The 13631-nt window shown below is 40.3% G+C and overlaps 1 protein-coding gene across 2 annotated transcripts in view; it reads left to right on the forward strand.

Annotated features, from left to right (window-relative positions):
* LOC115520094 (cytochrome P450 20A1) overlaps positions 1-13631 on the forward strand; it is an 83438-nt gene that overhangs the window by 13297 nt on the left and 56510 nt on the right. The gene's annotated exons all lie outside the window — the stretch shown is intronic.

Below are 13631 nucleotides of genomic sequence, written 5' to 3' on the forward strand. Positions count from 1 at the left end.
GATGCTCAACCAACTGAGCCACCCAGCCACCCCAGAAAACATTAACTTTATTATTATTTTTTTAATAATGTTTATTTTGAGAGAGAGAGAAAGTGGGGGAGCGGCAGAGAGAGAGAGAGAGGATCCTAAGCAGGCTCTGTGCCATCAGCTCAGAGCCTGATGTGGGGCTCAAACTCACAAATTAGTGAGATCATGAGCTGAGCTGAAGTCAAGAGTTGGACATTTAGCCAACTGAGCCACCCAGGTGCCCCAGAAAGCATTAACTTTAAATAAATCATTCATAATATCACTATAGATGTATGTGTGGTTGAGATCATACTGTATGTATAATTTTATATACTTTTCACCTTAAAACGTATCACAAACGTTTTTCCATGCCATTAGAATTTCCCCCAAAATAACTAAAATTATGTTTACTTTTTTCTGATTCATTTTATAAAATAATGGAAAAATTTAGGAAATCCTAAGGAAAAAAATAAACATTTTTAATGCTATCCATTACTCGTTGATAACCATGTTTAACATTTTAAAATGCTTTCTATCATTTTATTTTTTCTGTACACGTTAGAATTTTAATCAGCATCATACTATATTGATAGTTTTAGATTCTGAATTGTTTTTAAGATTTTATTTTTAAGTAATCTCTATATCCAAACTCACAACCCCAAGATCAAGAGTCACATGCTTTACTGACTGAGTCAACCAGGTGCCCCTAGATTCTGCATTTTTATTTCCATTTTATTATAAGCACTTATAACATTATTCTTTGATAATTACATTTGAAAAGAGTCTCTGCTCTCAATTTTACCTTCCAAATATCTTTCAAATTGATCTTCTTTTTTCAATCAGCACTGCCACCATCCTAGTTTAAGCTTCCATAATCTTACCTCGATTGCTTGTTTTTTTAACTTCTCTCTGTGCTTCTCCCCTAATCCGTTTTCTATCCTCTGCAGGGATTCTTAAACTCTTCTTATGACACATATCCCTTGTACCTTTAGTGAAACCTATGGAGTCCTTCTGAGAATAACATTTTAAAATGTGTACCTACAGGGCTGTCTGTGTGGCTCTCAATTGGGCATCTGACCCTTGATCTTGACTCAGATCATGATCTCTTTGTTCGCGAGTTTGAGCCCCACATTGGGGCTCTGTGCTGATGGCACAGAGCCTGCTTGGGATTCTGTCTCTCCTTCTCTCAGCCCCTCACCTGCTTTTATGCTCTCTCTCTCTCTCTTAAGATAAATAAACTTAAAGATATGTGTAACTACAAGGGAAAACGATATACTAATAAGAATATTATTTTTTTTTTAATTTTTTTTTTTCAACGTTTATTTATTTTTGGGACAGAGAGAAACAGAGCATGAATGGGGGAGGGGCAGAGAGAGAGGGAGACACAGAATCGGAAACAGGCTCCAGGCTCTGAGCCATCAGCCCAGAGCCTGACGCGGGGCTCGAACTCACGGACCGCGAGATCGTGACCTGGCTGAAGTCGGACGCTTAACCGACTGCGCCACCCAGGCGCCCCAAGAATATTATTTTTTAAAAATTTGTGATATTTTAATGTATGTACCTCATCTTCATTATTTTTTTAACGTTTTATTTATTTTTGAGAGCGCAAGCGGGGTAGGGGCAGAGAGAGTGGGGGACAGAGGATCCAAAGCAGCCTCTGTGCTGAGAGCAGTGAGCCTGATGCGGGGCTCAAACTCTCATGTGAGAGCATGACCTGAGCCGAAATCGGATGCTCAACCGACTGAACCACCCAGGTGCCTCTATACATCATTATTAATTCATTAAATAACAAGATCTAGCAATGTTTCTAAAACTTCCGTAATTTTAATTAAGTTTTTACATTTAATGGATTCTATTTTAATTTTTTATCTTTTTTAAGTTTTTATTTAAATTTCAGTTAACATTAGTGTTATATTAGTTTCAGGTGTATAATATAATGATTCAGCAATTCCATAAATCACCTGCACTCCTTAATTCCCATCACCTATCTCCCTTCTGGTAACCATCAGTTTGTTCTGTACAGTTGAATCTGTTTCTTGGTTTGCCTCTCTCTCTCTCTCTCTCTCTCTCTCTTTCTCTCTCTCATTTTTTTCCCTCCCTTTGTTTCTTTGTTTTGTGTTTTAAATTCCACATATGAGTGAAATCTTATGGTATTTTCTGATGGAAAATACTGTCTTTTCTGACGGACTTATTTATCATAATACTCTCTCACTCTACCCATGTTGTTGCAAATGGCAACAACAATGCAAAAGATTTCGTTCTTTTTATGGGTGATTAATATTCCGTTGTATACATATACACCACATCTTCTTTATTCATTTATCAATGGATGGACATGAGCTATTTCCATAATTTGGCTATTGTAAATAATGCTGCTTTAAGGGCCGCCTGGGTAGATTAGTCAGTTAAGCATCCGACTTTGGCTCGGGTCGTGATCTCACGGTTTGAGCCCTGTGTCAGGCTCTGTGCTGACAGCTCAGAGCCTGGAGCCTGCTTTGGATTCTGTGTCTCCCTCTCTTTCTGTCCCTTCCCCACTTGCGCTCCTGTCTCCCTCTCTCTCAAAAATAAATAATAAACGTTAAAAAAATTTTAAAAACAAAAAATAATGCTACTTTAAACATCAAAGTGCGTGTATCCTTTTGAATTAGTACTTTTGTATTCTTTAAATACCTAATAGTGTGATTGCTGGATCATAGGGTACAAAACTTTCATAAATTAACTAACTGATGGATTGGGGCATAGAGCCCAATACGGGGGTTGAACTCATAACCTTGAGATCAAGACCTGAGCTGAGATCAAGAGTTGGATGCTTAACCAACTGAACCACCCCGGTGCCCCAAAACTTCCATAATATTAAAGTAATGGCCTTATGAGGGACAAAACCATTATTTTGAAAGTTTTGTAATAAGCATCATATGATATGTACATATTTGAAATTTGTATCGATGACAGAGTCAAAGGAGCTATATTCACAATTAAAAGAAATGCTAAATTTCAATCAGGGGTGAGTAAAAAATAAAGATTTTTCTCCTTCATTCAATTTCATGAACTCCTGGATTCTAGGTAGAGACCCTTTTGTGTCTGTGGACTTGAGATTCAGAACCTGTGAGAATAGATATTTTCAAAATGCAATTCTTAGTTTAATTTTTTAAAAATGTTTTTATTTATTTTTAATTTTTTTTAATGTTTATTTATTTTTGACAGAGAGAGACATAGTGCAAGCAGGGGACAGGCAGAGAGAGAGGGAGACACAGAATCCGAAGCAGCCTCCAGGCTCCAAGCTGTCAGCACAGAGCCTGATGTGGGGCTTGAACCCACAGACTGTGAGATTATGGCCCGAACCTAAGTCCAGCGCCCAACAACTGAGCCACTCAGGCACCCCTGTTTTTATTTATTTTTGAGAGAGAAAGAGAGACACAGAGCGTGAGTGAGGGAGGGGCAGAGAGAGAGGGAGACACAGAATCTGAAGCAGGCTCCAGGCTCTGAGCTGGCAGCACAGAGCCCAACGCAAGGCTCGAGCTTGTGAACCATGAGATCATGACCTGAGCCAAAGTCGGACACTTAGCCAACTGAGCCACCCAGGCGCCCCTGCAATTCTTATTTTATTATTTCCTTAATCAGAAAACTCCCCTGGCTTCCCTTTGCTCTTGGGACAAATTCCAGAATATTTAATGTAAGTTTTAAAGGCCATTTGTGATTTAGCTTGCCTACTTTTCCACCCTCATTTCTCATTCTTATTTGTGCTTATACTCTAGCCACATTGGTTTTCTTTTAGTTTTATACCTTGTTCTCTCCTGTCTCAAGGCCTCTGTATATGCTGTTCTCATCGCTTAGATTGTCTCCTCTAACTACTCACATACCTAGTAAATGCAAGTTCATCTTTTAGCTCTTAGTTTGAATGTCACTCCTCAGGGAAACCATCTCTAATTATTCCACTGTCCCCTTTTAGATGCTGTCATAACAGTCTGTACTTTTACTTCACAACACTTTCCATTTTGTTAATTCCATTTTGTGTAATTCTTTGAATGTCTGTGTCCTAAACTGTATGCCCTATGCAGGGAAGGACTATTCTGTATTAATTGTGTCTGTATACTTGGCTCTTGGTGTAGAATAGACTCTTAGTAAACATTTTTTTTTTTTTTATGAAATTTATTGACAAATTGGTTTCCATACAACACCCAGTGCTCATCCCAAAAGGTGCCCTCCTCAATACCCATCACCCACCCTCCCCTCCCTCCCACCCCCCATCAACCCTCAGTTTGTTCTCAGTTTTTAACAGTCTCTTATGCTTTGGCTCTCTCCCACTCTAACCTCTTTTTTTTTTTTTTCCTTCCCCTCCCCCATGGGTTCCTGTTAAGTTTCTCAGGATCCACATAAGAGTGAAACCATATGGTATCTGTCTTTCTCTGTATGGCTTATTTCACTTAGCATTACACTCTCCAGTTCCATCCACGTTGCTACAAAGGGCCATATTTCATTTTTTCTCATTGCCACATAGTATTCCATTGTGTATATAAACCACAATTTCTTTATCCATTCATCAGTTGATGGACATTTAGGCTCTTTCCATAATTTGGCTATTGTTGAGAGTGCTGCTATGAACATTGGGGTACAAGTGCCCCTATGCATCAGTACTCCTGTATCCCTTGGATAAATTCCTAGCAGTGCTATTGCTGGGTCATAGGGTAGGTCTATTTTTAATTTTCTGAGGAACCTCCACACTGCTTTCCAGAGCGGCTGCACCAATTTGCATTCCCACCAACAGTGCAAGAGGGTTCCCGTTTCTCCACATCCTCTCCAGCATCTATAGTCTCCTGATTTGTTCATTTTGGCCACTCTGACTGGCGTGAGGTGATACCTGAGTGTGGTTTTGATTTGTATTTCCCTGATAAGGAGCGACGCTGAACATCTTTTCATGTGCCTGTTGGCCATCTGGATGTCTTCTTTAGAGAAGTGTCTATTCATGTTTTCTGCCCATTTCTTCACTGGGTTATTTGTTTTTCGGGTGTGGAGTTTGGTGAGCTCTTTATAGATTTTAGATACTAGCCCTTTGTCCGATATGTCATTTGCAAATATCTTTTCCCATTCCGTTGGTTGCCTTTTAGTTTTGTTGGTTGTTTCCTTTGCCGTGCAGAAGCTTTTTATCTTCATAAGGTCCCAGTAATTCACTTTTGCTTTTAATTCCCTTGCCTTTGGGGATGTGTCGAGTAAGAGATTGCTACGGCTGAGGTCAGAGAGGTCTTTTCCTGCTTTCTCCTCTAAGGTTCTGATGGTTTCCTGTCTCACATTTAGGTCCTTTATCCATTTTGAGTTTATTTTTGTAAATGGTGTGAGAAAGTGGTCTAGTTTCAACCTTCTGCATGTTGCTGTCCAGTTCTCCCAGCACCATTTGTTAAAGAGGCTGTCTTTTTTCCATTGGATGTTCTTTCCTGCTTTGTCAAAGATGAGTTGGCCATACGTTTGTGGGTCTAGTTCTGGGGTTTCTATTCTATTCCATTGGTCTGTGTGTCTGTTTTTGTGCCAATACCATGCTGTCTTGATGATTACAGCTTTGTAGTAGAGGCTAAAGTCTGGGATTGTGATGCCTCCTGCTTTGGTCTTCTTCTTCAAAATTCCTTTGGCTATTCGGGGCCTTTTGTGGTTCCATATGAATTTTAGGATTGCTTGTTCTAATTTCGAGAAGAATGCTGGTGCAATTTTGATTGGGATTGCATTGAATGTGTAGATAGCTTTGGGTAGTATTGACATTTTGACAATATTTATTTTTCCAATCCTTGAGCAGGGAATGTCTTTCCATTTCTTTAAGTCTTCTTCAATTACCTTCATAAGTTTTCTATAGTTTTCAGCATACAGATCCTTTACATCTTTGGTTAGATTTATTCCTAGGTATTTTATGCTTCTTGGTGCAATTTTGAATGGGATCATTTTCTTTATTTGTCTTTCTGTTGCTTCATTGTTAGTGTATAAGAATGCAACTGATTTCTGGACATTGATTTTGTATCCTGCAACTTTGCTGAATTCATGTATCAGTTCTAGCAGACTTTTGGTGGAGTCTGTCGGATTTTCCATGTATAATATCATGTCATCTGCAAAAAGCGAAAGCTTGACTTCATCTTTGCCAATTTTGATGCCTTTGATTTCCTTTTGTTGTCTGATTGCTGATGCTAGAACTTCCAGCACTATGTTAAACAACAGCGGTGAGAGTGGGCATCCCTGTCGTGTTCCTGATCTCAGGGAAAAAGCTCTCAGTTTTTCCCCGTTGAGGATGATGTTAGCTGTGGGCTTTTCATAAATGGCTTTTATGATCTTTAAGTATGTTCCTTCTATCCCGACTTTCTCAAGGGTTTTTATTAAGAAAGGGTGCTGGATTTTGTCAAAGGCCTTTTCTGCATCGATTGACAGGATCATATGGTTCTTCTCTTTTTTTTTGTTAATGTGATGTATCACGTTGATTGATTTGCGAATGTTGAACCAGCCCTGCATCCCAGGAATGAATCCCACTTGATCATGGTGAATAATTCTTTTTATATGCTGTTAAATTCGATTTGCTAGTATCTTATTGAGAATTTTTGCATCCATATTCATCAGGGATATTGGCCTGTAGTTCTCTTTTTTGACTGGGTCTCTGTCTGGTTTAGGAATCAAAGTAATACTGGCTTCATAGAATGAGTCTGGAAGTTTTCCTTCCCTTTCTATTTCTTGGAATAGCTTGAGAAGGATAGGTATTATCTCTGCTTTAAATGTCTGGTAGAACTCCCCTGGGAAGCCATCTGGTCCTGGACTCTTATTTGTTGGGAGATTTTTGATAACCGATTCAATTTCTTCGCTGGTTATGGGTCTGTTCAAGCTTTCTATTTCCTCCTGATTGAGTTTTGGAAGAGTGTGGGTGTTCAGGAATGTGTCCATTTCTTCCAGGTTGTCCAATTTGTTGGCATATAATTTTTCATAGTATTCCCTGATAATTGTTTGTATCTCTGAGGGATTGGTTGTAATAATTCCATTTTCATTCATGATTTTATCTATTTGGGTCATCTCCCTTTTCTTTTTGAGAAGCCTGGCTAGAGGTTTGTCAATTTTGTTTATTTTTTCAAAAAACCAACTCTTGGTTTCGTTGATCTGCTCTACAGTTTTTTTAGATTCTATATTGTTTATTTCTGCTCTGATCTTTATTATTTCTCTTCTTCTGCTGGGTTTAGGCTGCCTTTGCTGTTCTGCTTCTATTTCCTTTATGTGTGCTGTTAGATTTTGTATTTGGGATTTTTCTTGTTTCTTGAGATAGGCCTGGATTGCAATGTATTTTCCTCTCAGGACTGCCTTCGCTGCGTCCCAAAGCGTTTGGATTGTTGTATTTTCATTTTCGTTTGTTTCCATATATTTTTTGATTTCTTCTCTAATTGCCTGGTTGACCCACTCATTCGTTAGTAGGGTGTTCTTTAACCTCCAAGCTTTTGGAGGTTTTCCAGACTTTTTCCTGTGGTTGATTTCAAGCTTCATAGCATTGTGGTCTGAAAGTATGCATGGTATAATTTCAATTCTTGTAAACTTATGAAGGGCTGTTTTGTGACCCAGTATATGATCTATCTTGGAGAATGTTCCATGTGCACTCGAGAAGAAAGTATATTCTGTTGCTTTGGGATGCAGAGTTCTAAATATATCTGTCAAGTCCATCTGATCCAATGTCTCATTCAGGGCCCTTGTTTCTTTATTGACTGTGTGTCTAGATGATCTATCCATTTCTGTAAGTGGGGTGTTAAAGTCCCCAGCAATTACCACATTCTTATCAATAAGGTTGCTTCTGTTTATGAGTAATTGTTTTATATACTTGGGGGCTCCGGTATTCGGCGCATAGACATTTATAATTGTTAGCTCTTCCTGATGGATAGACCCTGTAACTATTATATAATGACCTTCTTCATCTCTTGTTACAGCCTTTAATTTAAAGTCTAGTTTGTCTGATATAAGTATGGCTACTCCAGCTTTCTTTTGGCTTCCAGTAGCATGATAAATAGTTTTCCATCCCCTCACTCTGAATCTAAAGGTGTCCTCAGGTCTAAAATGAGTCTCTTGTAGACAGCAAATAGATGGGTCTTGTTTTTTTATCCATTCTGATACCCTATGTCTTTTGGTTGGCGCATTTAATCCATTTACATTCAGTGTTATTATAGAAAGATACGGGTTTAGAGTCATTGTGATGTCTGTATGTTTTATGCTTGTAGTGATGTCTCTGGTACTTTGTCTCACAGGGTCCCCCTTAGGATCTCTTGTAGGGCTGGTTTAGTGGTGACAAATTCCTTCAGTTTTTGTTTGTTTGGGAAGACCTTTATCTCTCCTTCTATTCTAAATGACAGACTTGCTGGATAAAGGATTCTCGGCTGCATATTTTTGCTGTCTAGCACCCTGAAAATCTCGTGCCAATTCTTTCTGGCCTGCCAAGTTTCAAAAGAGAGATCAGTCACGAGTCTTATAGGTCTCCCTTTATATGTGAGGGCACGTTTACCCCTTGCTGCTTTCAGAATTTTCTCTTTATCCTTGTATTTTGCCAGTTTCACTATGATATGTCGTGCAGAAGATCGATTCAAGTTATGTCTGAAGGGAGTTCTCTGTGCCTCTTGGATTTCAATGCCTTTTTCCTTCCCCAGTTCAGGGAAGTTCTCAGCTATTATTTCTTCAAGTACCCCTTCAGCACCTTTCCCTCTCTCTTCCTCCTCTGGGATACCAATTATGCGTATATTATTTCTTTTTAGTGTATCACTTAGTTCTCTAATTTTCCCCTCATACTCCTGGATTTTTTTATCTCTCTTTTTCTCAGCTTCCTCTTTTTCCATAACTTTATCTTCTAGTTCACCTATTCTCTCCTCTGCCTCTTCCATCCGAGCTGTGGTGGTTTGCATTTTGTTTTGCATTTCATTTAAAGCGTTTTTCAGCTCCTCGTGACTGTTCCTTAGTCCCTTGATCTCTGTAGCAAGAGATTCTCTGCTGTCCTGTATACTGTTTTCCAGCCCAGCGATTAATTTTATGACTATTATTCTAAATTCACTTTCTGTTATATTATTTAAATCCTTTTTGATCAGCTCATTAGCTGTTGTTATTTCCTGGAGATTCTTCTGACGGGAATTCTTCCGCTTGGTCATTTTGGATAGTCCCTGGTGTGGTGAGGACCTGCAGGGCACTTCCCCTGTGCTGTGGTGTATAACTGGAGTTGGTGGGCGGGGCCGCAGTCAGTCCTGATGTCTGCCCCCAGCCCACCGCTGGGGCCACAGTCAGACTGGTGTGTGCCTTCTCTTCCCCTCTCCTAGGGGCGGGATTCACTGTGGGGTGGCGTGGCCCGTCTGGGCTACTTGCACACTGCCAGGCTTGTGATGCTGGGGATCTGGCGTATTAGCTGGGGTGGGAAGGCAAGGTGCACGGCGGGAGGGGGGACAGGCTAAGCTCGCTTCTCCTTAGGTGATCCACTTCAGGAGGGGCCCTGTGGCAGCCGGAGGGAGTCAGATCCGCTGCCGGAGGTTTGGCTCCGCAGAAGCACAGAGTTGGGTGTTTGCGCGGAGCGAGCAATTTCCCTGGCCGGAACCGGTTCCCTTTGGGATTTTGGCTGGGGGATGGGCGGGGGAGATGGCACTGGCGAGCGCCTTTGTTCCCCGCCAAACTGAGCTCTGTCGTCCGGGGGCTCCGCAGCTCACCCTCCCTTTGTCCTCCAGCCTTCCCGCTTTCCGAGCAGAGCTGTTAACTTATGACCTCCCAGACGCTAAGTCGCGCTTGCTGTCGGAACACAGTCCATCAGGCCCCTCCGCTTTTGCAAGCCGGACTCGGGGCTCTGCTTGGCCGGCGAGCCGCCCCTCCGCCCCAGCTCCCTCCCGCCAGTCCGTGGAGCATGCACCGCCTCGCCGCCCTTCCTACCCTCTTCCGTGGGCCTCTCGTCTGCACTTGGGTCCGGTGACTCCGTTCTGCTAATCCTCTGGCGGTTTTCTGGGTTATTTAGGCAGGTGTAGGTGGAATCTAAGTGATCAGCAGGACGCGCGGTGAGCCCAGCGTCCTCCTACACCGCCATCTTCCTGCGCCTCCCCAACATTCTGTTTCCTAGATGAGCGCATCTGATGTGAGCAGTATTCCAGGTCAGGACTGGCTCAGCAGCAGCAGCTTTGTGGGATGGAGAGTGGCAGAGCTTAGTAAACATTTATTAAAACTAACAAGGTTAGGGGCACCTGGGTGGCTCAGTTGGTTAAGTGTCCAGACCTTTAAAAAAATTAGCAAAAAAAAAAAAAAACCAAAACAAAACCTGACCAGTTTAAAGTTCTTTAGTCATTGTCTCCTTTGTTTTCTCTATGAGTCAAACTCATCTCTCTATTTAAAAAAATATGTATTTTTTTAATGTTTATTTTTGAGAGGGAGACAGAGTGCAAGTGGGGGAGGGCAGAGAGAAAGAGGTAGACACAAATCCAAAGCAGGCTTCAGGCTCTGAGCTGTCAGCACAGAGCCCAACGCAGGGCTCAATGCGCTAACCCTGAGATCATGACCTGAGCTGAAGTCGGATGTTTAACTGACTTAGCCACCCAGGTGCCCCATCTTCTCTCTTAAGAAATAGGTTTCTCGGGGCGCCTGGGTGGCGCAGTCGGTTAAGCGTCCGACTTCAGCCAGGTCACGATCTCACGGTCCGTGAGTTCGAGCCCCGCGTCGGGCTCTGGGCTGATGGCTCAGAGCCTGGAGCCTGTTTCCCATTCTGTGTCTCCCTCTCTCTCTGCCCCTCCCCCGTTCATGCTCTGTCTCTCTCTGTCCCAAAAATAAATAAACGTTGAAAAAAAAATTAAAAAAAAAAAAAAAAAAAAAAAAAAAATAGGTTTCTCATGTTGCCTGGCCAACTCCTACTGTAGTATCCAGTTTAGTTATGTACCCTTCTTCATGCACCTTCTTTAAACTACAGTAACAACCTGACATGACAAAATTAAATTGATTTTCTTATCTTTCTCCCTTCTTAGATTGTGTTTTCCATCTCCTTTTTTCTTATCTTTGTGCTTCAATTTGTAGTTATTTATTTTGTTGTATGTTTGATGTAGCTCCTTGGAAATAGGATTATCTTACAGTGTGAAGATTAAGCTTGGGCAAGAAGCTTTGAATCTTGCTTCTACCATTTAGTATCTGCATGATGGTTTGTATGTTACTTGGCCTTTTGAGCTTTCATTTCCTTATCTTAATAACATCTACATTACAAATTTCCTGTGAGGATGATGTGAAATAATGATTTAAAATTCCCAACTACAGGTCTTAGGACACAGTAACTACTACTCAAGAAATAGCTCTTTTTTGTTTGTTTGTTTGAAAAGTAGATTTTCTTTCTTTCTTTTCTGAGGGATGGGGGACAGAGGGAGAGAGAGAATCTTAAGAGAGATGCACGGCTCCATTTCACAACCACCACGAGATCATGACCTGAGCTAAAATCAAGAGTCAGATGCTTAACTGACTGAGCCATCCAGGTGCCCCCACATGGGTCAGTTTTATTTTCTTTACCTTCTCATCTTCTATTACTTTGTTCATTCCTTCTAAAAATGTTCTTAAATGCACATTATAAGCCCTTCTGTAACTTTTTTGAGTTATAGAATACCTGAAAGCTGTTAAGAGGATGCATAATTGACTCTTAACTACTTTTTAAAAATAACATTTAAGGGGCGCCTGGGTGGCACAGTCGGTTAAGCGTCCGACTTCAGCCAGGTCACGATCTCGCGGTCCGTGAGTTCGAGCCCCGCGTCGGGCTCTGGGCTGATGGCTCAGAGCCTGGAGCCTGTTTCCGATTCTGTGTCTCCCTCTCTCTCTCTACCCCTCCCCCGTTCATGCTCTGTCTCTCTCTGTCCCAAAAATAAATAAACATTGAAAAAAATTTTAAAAAAAAATAAAAATAAAAATAACATTTAATAAGTACTTAATGCCATTTTTTCCTTATCAGAGTTTTGTTTGAAACTAATATTTTCTATTCAAGACTTGAGGCTGAAAAAAAAAAAAACAAACAAAAAACTTGAGGCTGGCTTGCTGAGTTTACTGGAAGCATTAATACATTGACTCCTCTGCACAGTTTTCCTCCTAAAAACAGACGAAACAAGGCCTTTATCCATGGCTGGATGTTGATTAGTCTCTCTCCTTCCAGTTCCTATTTCTACTGGCCCGTCAGGAGACTTATATACCAAATCTCCACCCTCTCATTGTTATCATTCCTGTTTGGTGTGTCAAACAAACCTTATTAGCTTTGTTCACATCAAGTTCTCAAGGCCTATTAGGCTTCCCACTTGGGTTGTCATGCCTGTTTTGTCATCCCTCATTGTCCTCCCTGGAAGCAGTTAGGTTGCCTTTCTCTGAACATTCACAAGTCAGAATCTTCTTTTCTGTTCTGTTTAAATACCTAACATTTGCCAGTAACCAACATCTTTTCGTATTTAATTGTATAACTCCAGGGAGTTTTGCCCATTTCTCCTTGCTTTGCTTTCAGTGGTGACAGAAATACCTTTTTTTTTAAAGTAATATTTATTGTAAGCCTTAATTATTCTTTCTTCTGTGTTTCAAACTAAGTAATTCTAACTTTTTAATCTTTTATCATAGGCTCTGTTTCCCAAACTTTCTTCTTTGCTTTTGTTCTGTATTCCAGATTTTTCTCCTCCTACCTGATTAAAGGCAAATCAAGATGGAAAATTATTTCCAAATTTTCATGTTTCTTGCCATCATAGTTTTAAGTTTTGGTTCATAGACTGGGTCCAAATGTGAGAAATATATTTTGAGTTTATATTGTCAATCCCGTAGTACAAGCAAGTTACTTAGTCATCAGAAATACTAATTAAATGTTTAATCAAGAAGAATATGACTAGAGAGTGCTGCTGTCAGAACATCTTCCTTTTCCTTACCAATATTTTTTCTTTGAGGGAAGAGTGCTGTTACCAGAGTTATTCCCCCCCAAAATAAATGTTACTTTATATTCACATAATAATCTTTTTGCCTTTTTTTGTTTTTGTTTTTTTGTCCAGATCTGAGTTCTTTGTTTGGATTCTTCTCTAATCCTTTCAAACCTCATCCTTTGACTTCTGGTTCCTTCCTGTCCTGACCATCTTTGCTCCACTGTGTGTAAACCTCCACTTTAATTCTGTGAGTGTAACTTGTCTATTCTCTGTGCTGAAACCCCATATTCTCCTGTCACTTGTGGGAAAAATTCTGATTTAATAACTATTTCTGGATTTGTAATTTAGGACTATTATCCAGAATCTTCTTAATTGACAGCTTAGTAATAGTTAATAGTGAAAATTGTTGAGTTTGTTGGTCCAGTGGATTGTATGAACTCATTTAAGCCTCACAACAATTTTATAAATAGGTGTTGTTATTTACCCCTTTTTACAGATGAGGAACCATAGAGTGGTTAAATTAACCAGTCCAAGGTCATATAGCTCGTAAATAGTAGGATCAGGATATCATTCCAGTCTGGCACATTTCTTCTCTAGCTTGTTCTGCTACCCTGGGATGTAGTTTTGCTTGGCTAGGTTTTTTTTTTTTCCCTTTTTTAAAAAATCTTTTTTAAGTTTGCAGTCACAATAATAACCTAATGTAAGGTGGAATTGAAAATCATTTGCTTCTCTGAAATTTTAATAATTTCACAATAA

The sequence above is a fragment of the Lynx canadensis genome, chromosome C1 (assembly GCF_007474595.2).
Source record: "Lynx canadensis isolate LIC74 chromosome C1, mLynCan4.pri.v2, whole genome shotgun sequence".
In the NCBI taxonomy this organism is placed as follows: domain Eukaryota; kingdom Metazoa; phylum Chordata; class Mammalia; order Carnivora; family Felidae; genus Lynx; species Lynx canadensis.